The sequence below is a fragment of the Leptonychotes weddellii genome, unplaced genomic scaffold (genome assembly GCF_054177405.1).
Source record: "Leptonychotes weddellii isolate Sample4059 unplaced genomic scaffold, ASM5417740v2 HiC_scaffold_3354, whole genome shotgun sequence".
NCBI classification, from domain to species: Eukaryota; Metazoa; Chordata; class Mammalia; order Carnivora; family Phocidae; genus Leptonychotes; species Leptonychotes weddellii.
In genome coordinates this window covers 1-12511 of record NW_027934602.1, presented here as the reverse complement: position 1 = coordinate 12511, position 12511 = coordinate 1, and the positions used below count along the sequence as shown (strand labels likewise).

The 12511-nt window shown below is 44.1% G+C and overlaps 1 long non-coding RNA gene across 1 annotated transcript; it reads right to left on the bottom strand.

Annotated features, from left to right (window-relative positions):
• Positions 1–725: 725 nt before the first annotated feature.
• LOC145719189 (uncharacterized) lies at positions 726–12461 on the bottom strand. The gene is made up of 2 exons (XR_014142229.1): positions 11981–12461; positions 726–11947 (listed from the first exon to the last, which is right to left on the bottom strand). It is a non-coding gene; the product is annotated as an uncharacterized LOC145719189 (long non-coding RNA).
• Positions 12462–12511: the final 50 nt, after the last annotated feature.

The window sequence follows — 12511 nt, the reverse complement described above, 5'->3', positions numbered from 1 at the left end:
GGGATCAAGCCCCGCATCAGGCTCCCTGCTCAGCGGGAGGCCTGCTTCTCCCTCTCCCACCCCTGCTGCTTGTGTTCCCTCTCTCGCTGTCTCTCTCTCTCTCTCTGTCAAATAAATAAATAAAATCTTTAAAAAAATAAAATCTTTTAAAAAATGGGGCTGGGGCGCCTGGGTGGCTCAGTCGTTAAGCGTCTGCCTTTGGCTCAGGTCATGGTCCCAGGGTCCTGGGATCGAGCCCCACATTGGGCTCCCTGTTCGGCAGGAAGCCTGCTTCTCCCTCTCCCACTCCCCCTGCTTGTGTTTCCTCTCTCACTGTGTCTCCCTCTGTCAAATAAATAAATAAAATCCTAAAAAAAAAATCTCATATAATCCATAAAAACAAGTGCCAACTATAAAAATAAGTCAACATACTGAATTGGAATAAATGTAAAGACAGATCTAAAGTAAAATCTAAAAAAAAGTTAAGTGGTAAGTTCTGTTTAAAAAAAAAAAAAAGAAAGAAAAAGAAAGTACTCAGTCCCAGGCCAACCGAAAGAGTCTACAACTGTCTTAGTTCTAAGAACGTTCCACACCCCCAGGAGTATTCTCAATCCAGGACAAACCAGGATGACTGGTCACCCTAATACAGTGACGTCCTTAAAGTGTCAAATAAGCAAGACACATCTTCTTGGAATGTAAAAATACAGGGAGGGACTTTACATCATCTAAAGAGTTATGTTGTTGCCTTATTTGGATTTTGATGGGTAGTGGTCATACACTTGTAAACTTAAGTTAGGGAAAATCTGTGAGGCTAAGTTTTATGTATCACTGTATATGTACAAACACATAAACACACAGATGGTCACATATGATTGGGATATTTTCCAAAATATATTGACAGAAATCAAATATTTACACTCATTAATGTAAAACCAAGTTTAATCAAAAAAGTTTGAAGACATAAGCACCATAAGGAGGAAGAGACTGCACAGTTTTGATCTACAAGAGGAAGAGGAACAGAGGAAGAATTTGAGAGGAATGTGGATGACAGCCAAAAGCTGAGATTAGACAGGGAAGGTTTTTAAGCGGGGATACCAGAGAATAAATACACTGAGCCAGGGTGGAAGGGCTCCAGAGCACCTGGGCCCAAGGCAAGCCTGGCATTCTTCCACCTGCTAGGGGTATGACTGGCCTACACACCAAGTGTTTGTGGACCCACACCACCTATATCTGCATCCTTTTGGCCATATCCTAAGGAAGAAATCCGGGCCATGGTTATTCTGGTGGCTTCCACATGGTGACAAAGCATCTAGTAACGTTAAGAGCCTGCTGTCTGAGAGGAGCACTCTGCCCCTGGCCACCAAAAGATTTGCACCCACCAGAAAAGGATGAGAATGATAGCAAACAAACATTTTTTTACTTTTTACCACTGCCCAACTTTGTGTTTAGGATGATGGATCAAAATGTAAAACTCTACCTAATAGGTTAAAAAATAAAAAAACACTAGACATGTGTTTGTATGCATATTTCTATTACTGTAAAAAAAAAGTTAGAAGACATGTCTGACACCCATATTTTAAGTAACTGGCAAAGTATTAGAAAATATTTGTGGTTACGACTCTGACACCCACCACCAGCATCCTTTGTTGGTTCATAAGTCAAGATTTAAAATGGAGTCTTGTGAGATTTATGACAATCTCTGGATAGCCCAACTCAACACAGATGTAGTAAACAGATCAATGGAAACTGTAAACACCACCTTGCTTGTGTGATATGAATAGTTCTACGAGTGCATGTTTATTGCATTGATAAGTGAGTTCCTGGCAGGGTTAAGATCTTCCCTCACTCTTCAGTGCATACCCTGTGCTGATAAAATTTTAACACAAGTTCCATCCCTCAAATGCCGCAGTATCAAAAGTCAAACACCACACTCCTCCACTGCTAGGAAGTTCTGACAGACCAAACCCTTGCTTATTTCTCTGTTCGACCCACACCATTTCCCTCAACAACATAATATTTCAGAAATAAACAGTGAACTTCTAAATAATAAACCTTAAGATGTTTCCAAAAAGGGCAGCCAGATGACAAGAAATCAAAAGCAGTCTCTATCTACACAAGACCATATTTTACTAAATTATTTTAAAATGCTCTCCCTGATGCATTTTGTTGCAAACACTAAAAGTGGCAAACTTGCTGGGAGAAAATGATCTCCTGGACCAAGAACCCTCAGAAATAGACGACAAAACACGTTGGCTGGGTGAAATTCTAACTTCTATTAAAAATAATTATTTAAGCAGACAGAAACAAAGAAACATAAACAAATACACTCTCTTTTTCACTTGAGGGTTTTGCCATCTCAGTAACTTGGACAGTACTTTGTATACACAAAAATATGATCCTGGAGTAAATGAATGAATGGTTGAGTGAATGACTGAAATGACTGTCCCTCCGTCCACTCTCAAAAAGCTCCGGAATTCGGGCGCCTGGGTGGCTCAGTTGGTTAAGCGACTGCCTTCGGCTCAGGTCATGATCCTGGAGTCCCGGGATCGAGTCCCGCATTGGGCTCCCTGCTCGGCAGGGAGTCTGCTTCTCCCTCTGACCCTCCTCCCTCTCATGCTCTCTGTCTCTCATTCTCTCTCTCTCAAATAAATAAATAAAATCTTTAAAAAATAAAAAAATAATAAAAATAATAAAAAAAAAAAAAAGCTCCGGAATTCCTACAGCAGCAGTCCCACCATCACCATCTCCGTGTTTTATACGAAGAGCGCGGCAGATAAACAAAAGTGGTTTCCAAGGCTGGCGTTAGAAGAACCATCCTTTCTGCAAAATGTGTCACTTCCGAATATACTCATAAAAAAGCTCAAAGCTGGTCTTACAAATACCACTCCAGGAAGCCCTGTTTTGAGGACGTGCACAAAATGTTCTACTAGCAGAGCTCAGCCACGTGGGTTTTACTTAGGAGACACACCTGGGCAATAGAGTCTCGGCCAGCTAAATGGGCTGCTATGTCCAGGCTCAGCTGGTCCCACCATAACCCACAGTCAGCACACAACTCCCAGGTGACACGCCATGACAGATGATCACACCACCGAAAAAGGAAATACCTACTAAGTAAGGTCCCACAACTGAGAGAGGAGTATGGCACCTTGGAGATATGAACAGCGTCCTCTGACCAGGGGCAGGAGACGCAAATGTCTGCTGGGACCAGGAAGGGAACAGGAAGCAGCACATCTGCTGGGCATTATACAAGAGGGGATAGTGCTGACTGCGGCTGGAGGGGGTAGGCCAGACCTCAAGGACAAACGTAATAGTTAAGCTCTGGGCTAATAAAACAAAACCCGCTCAAGTTCATGGGGGATGAGTTCGCAAGCTCTAAAACGGACATATAAACATGCAGTTTGCCAGGCTGCCAGGTGCCCATGAAATACTCATTCTTCTCTCTGTGCTGGTGGATGGCAGCCCAATTTCCCCACGGGGCAGCGGGTCCAGTCAGTGAGGTGCCAGGACAGCTCGTGCACATAACTTCCAGAAGTCTCTTAAAAGAGGACAGACAGCTGTCATTTGATCTTATCCCCTTTCTGTCCTTCTCACTTCTTCTTGCCTTGAACTCAATCTAGAAGCTTTACTCGGGGGGAGGACAAGAACCTGACCTAGGAATAGCAGAAGACAGAACAAAATTCATGATGTTGTCATGGGCTTTAGACGCACTGGACCATCTTCTCCCAAACTTTTCATCTCCTGGGAGAAAACCAATGTTGTTAGGCTATGATTTTAGGGTGTCTGCATTCTCATCCCAATGCAATTCTGAAATGATACAGAGCTCTATGTGCTTCTAAGAGCAATGAGGATCGTGATATAAATGAAAGCCATGAGGGCACAGTGAAAGGCAGACCAGCCTTTGGCTTTGGAATCTCAGGTACAGGTATGACCAATGGCTCCGCCATGTTCTAGAGAGCTGGCTGGCCTCCGGCAAGCTTCTTAACCTGGCAGGCCTTGCTGTGCCACAGAGGCTCTAGAAGTATACACCTCCCAAGAGGAACACAGGGATCACATCGAACAGTTTACCTGAAGCACTTAGCACCCTAGCCTGCATACAGGATGTGCTCAGTAAAAGATGGCATGAGGAGGAGGAAACCATGTGAATCCACAAGATGGAAAATGGCTTATGAAACGTTTGCTCTGAGACCTGCAGGCAGGAGACCACCGGCACTAAAGAACCGGGAGGAAACGTAATTACATGCAGCCAGAAAGGGGCAGATGGCATACAGAAACTTTTAAGAACCAAGCCCAGAGAGCTGTTGCCCCCAGTGGGTTCATCAGCTTAGATGAGGAGAAGAAGGACATGCTACACCTCGCATATGTGGAGTGACACCCCTCCCCTCACATTTACTCATGTATACCCACTCACTCCGCCATGCACTTGTGCGTGTAACGACACTCACCGGGGGCTTCTCATGGGCGAGGCACCCCTTGTTCAGCACCGAACACTTGATAGTGAACATGGGCATGCCCTGGAAATGGCTATTTTGACAGAAGGATTGGGGTTTTTTTATTGAATGTCTTTCTTTCTTTCTTTCTTTCTTTTTTTTTTTGAGAGAGAGAGCAGAAGAGGGGCAGAGGGAGAGGGAGAGAGAATCCCAAGCAGACTCCATGCCCAGCGCAACACAGAGCTTGATCCCACTACCCTGAGATCATGACCTGAGCCGAAATCAAGAGTCAGACGCTTAACCGACTGAGCCACCCAGGTGCCCCTACTCTAGTTCATTTTGATTAATTTATATGTCACATGAAATAGCCGTATGTGGCTAGTGCCTACCCCATTGGATAGTGCAAGTCTAGGCAGCCCCCAGGTCAGGGGAAAAGGACAAGCAAGGAAAATGGAAGACCCCAGAGGAAAGGACAGCTAGACTTAGCTCAACACTCCCCTATGTACTGCAAACTCTCTGTGCCACTTAAATGTAGCTCTTGTGTTCAGCTTCTCCATTCCTACCTCCCCCAACCCCACAACATGCCCTCCCAGGTGGCAGAAGTGAAACATGAATGGCAGATGGTGATGAACACTCCAGGTCCTATTCATTCAAGTGTCTGCCCCAGCACTGAGTCAATGATCTCAGTTACCCAAACCAATTGGGGCCAAACTGCATACCGCCTAGTGCTGTTTCCTTCCCACAGATCCTGGCACAGAGAATGCCACGGTCACTTTCACATCAGGGGACAGAACGCTGCAGTACTACAGAAAACAAGGAGTCTAAGAGCAGCCTTCGCGCTTCTCTGTTCTGACATATTTCAGATGAGTACGGATGTCATGTGCTAAACGTTCGTGTCCACGGTACTTTTTCAAGAGGTCATCTTGTCCCCAGTATGTGACAGCCGGGCCACAGAAGTTGGGAGCTGATAGCCTTCCTCCCCTCTGCAAAGCTGGAATGGCCCTCATTGTAGTCAGCAGCATGAAGGAACAGTACCTTCTTTTTCCATGGAAGTCTTGGTGCAACCTCAGGTCTACAAGACATCTAATGGAGGGGAACTCAAATCGCCCCTGGGGCCACACTTCCTCTTCTCTCAACTGAGTGACATATTAGAAAACGTCAATCGGCTCCCGGAAACTCCACAATCACATGGAAACCAGTATAACCTGACCATCCTGTTCACTAGGCGGGAATCAGCCAGCCCAAACAGAAGTAATGGGGCTCAGCGGGGCTCATGGCCACTGCACACAAACAAAGTACACCTGGCAGAGAGGCAGCCTTATTTCTCAATGGGAGTTGGCCTTTGTTCATAGGGTCAGTTGCTAAAGTCATGGTCGGCAGCATTCGGAATAGAAAACAGAGCTAGTCTTTCTGAGGACTGGCAAGCAGTTTACTGGAAGGAGAAAACACAAGAGCACACAAAATCTAAGGCTGTTTTCGATTCGGGGCACCTGACTGGCTCAGTTGGTAGAGCATGCAACTCCTGATCTCCCAGTTGTGAGTTCAAACCTCACAGTGGGCAGAGAGATTACAGTAAAAAGAAGAAGAATTAAAAAAATAATGCTGTTGGGACACCTGGGTGGATTAGTCAGTTAAGCCTCTGACTCTTGGTTTCATCTCAGGTCTTGATCTCAGGGTCTTGGGATGGAGCCCTGGTAGGTGGGGGGGGGGGGTCCAGGCTCAGCAGGGAGTCTCCTGGAGACTCTCTCCCTCTCCTTCTCCTTCTGCCCCTCCCACTGCATGTGCACACAATCCCTCCTTCCCTCCCCTTCTCTAAAATAAATAAATAAATAAATCCTTAAAAAAAATAAGGCTGTTTTAGATTTTACAAGCCATCAAAACATAAAACAATGCCACATAATCTATGATTTTGGATATGTCCTGTTTTTCACATTTTAATAACTTAAAAATGAATGCAATTGTGTAATTATCACCCTACAGTTGTCTGCAAATCAGTACCCTTTCCCAGCTATCTCTAATTTATACCTATTAATCCTCGCGCTGCTCTGAACACAGCAGGTATCACCATCCCCAATTCATACGGGAGAAAACAAGAACCAAGGCTCATGGCCAGTTGTACAGTTCAGAGCCCAGAGGCTCTGGAACTTCCCAAGCAGGGATATTTGCTACATCACACTGTAGGGAGTTGGTCAGCGAGACTGTGGTTTTTGGCTCTTTTGCTCAGTATTTCTCCCAGAAAAGAAACTGAAGGGGAGCAGAATGTAACACCCTCAAATACTCCTTTGGCATAGGATTATCCAGCAGACACAGGAGAAGTTCTGAAAACGGAGAGGAAGTAACCCTTTTGTGAGAGATATTTACATTTATAAGGGAAATCTCTATTTGTAGATGTGTCTCCCTCTCTGTACCAGGAAGAGGGGAATGACTAAATCTCTAGAAACTCTTATCAATGAAGAAGGTGTGGACTTAAATCTGCATAACAACCTTACCCTTGTTTACAGAGCTCCTCGCTGGTACCTCCCCTCACTGGTTTGCCCTTCCCCCCAACATCTTTCCTGAGTCTTTAGCTGGGGGTGGTATTTAAGGTGGTGGCTTGCATTTCAGGGAGTTACTCACTTTCCCTGGGTCTCTCCCTTGTAAGCGAAACACAGACATGTTATTCTTTGCTTTTCTCCTATTAACTTTTATTATAGGAGATTTTGGCCAAGAACCTAGAAGGGTAGACGGAAAATTCTATTTCCTCCCCCACAAACCTAAACAGGTGTAAATCTGAGATGCTCCCTTTCAGGAAATCCCGGACACTGCTCTGCACTAGGAAGCTAGTTAGGTGGTACTACAACATGCCACCCACATAGATGGGACAGACAGAGACACCTCCTGCTTCACCTGCATTCCATTCTTTTCGGGGGGTGGGGGGTAGGCTGAAAACATCCCTTAGACATTTAAAAGGAGATTGGAAGGAAAGGTTGGAGGGAATTGGCCTCATGACACAACATTTCGGTGATTAATGGAAGACCAACATGGGGCGCCTGGCTGGCTCAGCCTGGACAGCACATGACTCTGGATCTCAGGGTCTTGTGTTCAGGCCCCACATTGGGCACTTAAAAAAAAAAATCATTAAACCCTAGTGCTTTCAACAGTACTCACTCTAAAATGGGAATAACAAACACAATATTTTAGTAATGGCTTAAGCACAAATACGATCCTTACCACAGAATAAAAATTCGTGGCAAACAGAAGCTTCCAGATGACTTCAGAAAGAACTCACTGCTCCATGACGTCATTATATTAAGTGATGTTATAATTTAAAGAGCTCAACAATGTGATTAGGAAAAAGTGCCCAGGCCTCACATCTACTACACACAACAGCTCTGCTGCATTCAACTCATTTTTAATCTTATAGATTTGTGAGAATGCTTGGCTGGGTAATGCTATTAAAAATTATGAAAAGATGAGAACCAGGATTTACAAAGGTCTAATAAGAGAAAACTAAATCACTGCTTCTTCCCAGCAGGAATGGAAAATTCCTTTATCTTGAATTCAGTTGTACTCTTTATCTCTTCCTGGGATATAATTGTAACTATCTCTGTCCTCTGGGAAGAAGAAAGGGGGAGGAGGATGGCACTGTGACCCTAAACCTATGCTTTTTAAAACCACCAAGGGCATGCTCTTCTTATCTCTGCAAGAAACTCCTCATCTGTGATAATATGGCATGAGACAACACTGCAACTTTCAAGAATTATTTTATGCGAATATATCATCTCCAACTGCATGTAAATTAAAATAGTAATAAATCAAATCCTACTTTCTCATTGACTTATATTATTATTTCAGAGTTAATTCAGCTTCACTTCTCAATCAGCTAATACCCAATTTCTCTGCATCCCCCATGAATACAGCTGGAGTCTTCTAAGTTACAGAGCAAGAAATTCTTTTTTTTTTTTTTAAAGATTTTATTTATTTATTCATGAGAGAGAGAGAGAGGCAGAGGGAGAAGCAGACTTCCCGCAGAGCAGGGAGCCCGATGCGGGACTCCATCCCAGGACCCCGGGATCATGACCTGAGCCAAAGGCAGACACTTAACCATCTGAGCCACCCAGGCACCCACAGAGCAAGAAATTCTTACCACAGCAGGGAGGGACCAATGATATGTTGGATGCTGGCTATGTGCCAGGTGATTTCGCTATGTGGCTTAAATATGGCACTTTATTGAGTTCTTATACCAGAATTGTAGGCAAGATACTGACAGAGCCATTTTACACATGGAGACAAACAGGGGGTGGGGGGGGGAATGCCAGCAGAGCAGGGCAGTGTGAATGCTGGTGTATTTGGCTCTGTCAGCCCACATGCTTTCCCTCCCTCCACACTAACTCAAATGAGGGACAAGTCCTCAGGGGAGGCCACAGGGATCTCTGGGTACATTTTTAACAGGAGCCAAGAGTATTCGCCATGGTAATGGCATCTTCAGCCAGGTGCCGCAGGGAAGGTCCCTCTAGGACTGTGTCACCATCCTGCTCTCCCTAAAGGCAGCTAGATCCACAGACGGGAAAATCCTCCAGGGCTAAAAGCAGGATGTGCGTGCGTGCGTGCGTGTGTGTGTGTGTGTGTATGTGTGTGTGTGTGTGGCAGGCTTATAGTGAAAACTGTTCCCTCTTCTTCCATTTTGGTCAACTCCTTTAAGAAGTGAAACCGTCCCTTCTAGGTTTACAAATGTCACCTTGACATGACAAAATATTCTTTGAGCCATTTCAAAGTAGTGAACAATTATCATTACTTTCCCTTCATTTTTCGTTTCTTCTAAAGTAACACAGAAGTCAAGTAAGTGTGACACAAGTCCTTTTAATGAAGATCAGCTTTCAGAGGTTGTGAGATGGTCACATCATGCCCTGTGACCATGGGGCCAGGGTCACCCTCATTTGAAGAGTCACAAAAAGCAAGCTCCCCTCACTGTTGTGTTTCAGCTACAGAGAAGTAGAGGACCTGGCTATATTCTCTCTATGCTGCTCCTTGTTTTCAAAGATTTCTCCAATGAGCTATATATTCCTTATCATGGGTCACAAAGTAGAAACCTGGAGAAGGAACATATCCCTTGTAAATGTATCACCTGCCAACACCATGTTTTTCAGGGTTTTTTTTAAAAAAAAGATTTACTTATTTATTTTAGAGAGAGAGAGAGAGAGAGAGAGAGCATGCAGGGGAAGGGGAGAGGGGGAGAGGGAGAGAGAAACTCCAAGCAGACTCTGCACTGAGCAAGGAGCCCCATGCAGGGCTGGATCTCAAGACTCTGAGATCACGACTGATGTAGGAAAGATGTTAGGGTTCAAAGCCCACAGCCAAGAAAGAATTCTTGAGATGTCTTTGGTGCAAAAAAGGTGGTTTTATTGAAGCACGGGGACAGGACCCGTGGGCAGAAAGAGTGGCACTGGGGTGCTGAGGAGTGGCCCATCACATACTTTCAAGTTGGGAAAGGGTTAGGGTTGGCGTAAGCCTCCCAGGCTTTGAAAACAAGGTTTCCAGGATCCTGAAAGGGCTAGCTATTGTTGGGAAAGGTCATTGATTATTGTTTAGTAAATCCTCAGTCATGATATATGGGTGGATCATATGCTTGGAGAATGATTGCCAACGTGTATCTTGGGGGATAGAGATAAAGGAATTTTCCAAAGGAATTTTTATATATGTTAAAGTAGACTTACAGGGTCCTGCAGTGGGGCTAGGATTGCCTTTTGCCCTTAGCAAACTATCAACATCCAGGCAGCTGAGTCCCTAGAGGAATGTCACTCTGTCTGTTCCAAGGACGGGTCAAAGGGCTGTCTTCTGCCTTTGTTTCCCACATCAACGACCTGAGCTGAAACCAAGAGTCGGTTGCCCCACCAACTATGCCACCCAAGTGCCCCAGTTTTTTTGTTTTAATCTTGAGTGAACATTTCAGAGACCAGGTGCACACTCTCCTGTCCAGCCAGCACCCCACCAGTTTTGAGTGTCTCAGCCGGGTCAGTGTCACTCTCATGTCACCTCCCTGGCCCCGAAACACTCAGTGTGCAACCCCAGTTTTGTACGTTCAAAGATAAAAATAACAAAACAACTCATCACAAACATTTATGTCACCCCCATCCTAACCCCTCTGGGATATAACCCCCAGACACAGGATGATAATACCCTAATAGGGGAAACAGACTCCAGGATAGATCATCATAAATACACCGCGTTAACCACACAGCATGAACAAAGAGGGAAATCCACTTCCAAAGAATTAACGGAACAAGTTTGATCTCAGCCTGGAAGGTGGTGGAAGCTTGTAGAGGGGAAGGGGCACCCTGAGACAGACATTCACACAGGACAAAGCTAAATGGGCCAGTGGCTGAGTCACAGGGACTATGCCCACCTAAACTGTGCCTCTAACTTTCCTTTAACAACCGAGTGAGCCACCCAGGAGCCTCATGTTTTGAGCTTTAAATTATGGTGTTTATAGAACATTCAAAATACGGTTATCATTCTACTTACTCTCTAACTTATCTCTTTTATCTACACTATTTTTCAAAAAGCCATCGTGTTACACATACACACACACACGCACACACACGTGCACGCACACACACATGCACACACACAGGAACCTCTGGAAGGTTCTTCACCAAAATGTCAACCATGGATTTTTCTAGCAAAGTTTAAAAGACCTGTGTGGAAGGGCACCTGGGTGGCTCAGTCAGTTAAGCGTCTGCCTTTGGTTCAGGTCATGATGCCGGGATCCTGGGATAGAGTCCCACATCGGGCTTCCTGTTCATCGGGGAGCCTGCTTCTTCCTCTCCCTCTGCCGCTCCCCCTCTTTGTGCTCACTCTCTCTCTCTGTCAAATAAATAAATAAAATCTTTATAAAAAAAAAAAAGCCCTGTGTGGGGTGATGCTGACCCCATTCTGAAGACTCCAGGTCTTTCTCCTTGGTGCAGTTCAGGGTAGTTTGCCCAGGAGTGATGGACTGATGGATGGAACCAGCTGTCACCAGGCAGCTTCCGTGAGCAGGTGGAGGAGATGGCCTGCTTCTTGAACTTGCTCACCAATTATGAAAGCAGCAGCTGTGATGGGAAAGTGTGGACGGACCATTCCAGCCACCCATCAGCAACATCTGGCACTGCACAGCGAGCTGCATATCAGAATTGTGAAAAACAGGGCTTTTCGTTCTCGTTTCCCAGTTGAGCCAGTTCACCATGGAGAGGAGAAGATGAAGAATGAATGGAGCAAAAATACTCTCTGTTCTTACCCTGCCATGTCCCTCCAGGCTGTTTGGGGGAGAACCAAGTAGCTTTTCATGGTGATTTATTGGAAATATTGGACTAATGTGAAAGTCCCACCTGCTCAGTCACTGTTTAAATTCAAACTACAGCCTCAAAATATGGAGATTTTACTGAAGTTGCAAAAATCAGAAAAATCAAGATTTTTTTATTCAGAAGGCTGGCAGGGATAAAGGAATATATACAAATGTTCATCATTATCGTAATGGGAGACACATAAGCAGCCCTTCCCTTCGATACTCTGGATAAGAACACCTGTAATTCTGTCATACACACATATATACAAACATATACATTGAGGGGATATATATGATAATATTTATAAAAAATCAAAAATAGGAGAAATTGCGCCAGTATAGGCTTATATTCTTTGCCCTTTGATGGAACCATTTTCTCCTAGAAATCTATCGAATAAATCATTTAGGATGTGTACCAATATGAAAATCTGGAAATATCCTATACTGTAACCAAAGAAATAATGCTATACCAAAAAGGGGAGCATTCTATACACTTTTAAAACCACAAATGCAGCTGCTAACATAGAAAGATGTTCATGATACAATATTAAGAGAAAAACAAGTTTGAAACACCATATATTATTTGATTCAATTTTTGGAACACAAACATATTCTTTATATATATAAAGGAAACATGAATATATTAAAATACAGAATACAGAAATACATGAAACATAAAATGAAAGTATAATAGAAATGGAAAGAAGAGTCGTGGTTAGGAGGGATTATTGATGTGGCTATCTTCCTTTTTTTTATTTTCTATTTTTTTCTTTAAAAATGAGATGAACAATTTTTTTTTTTT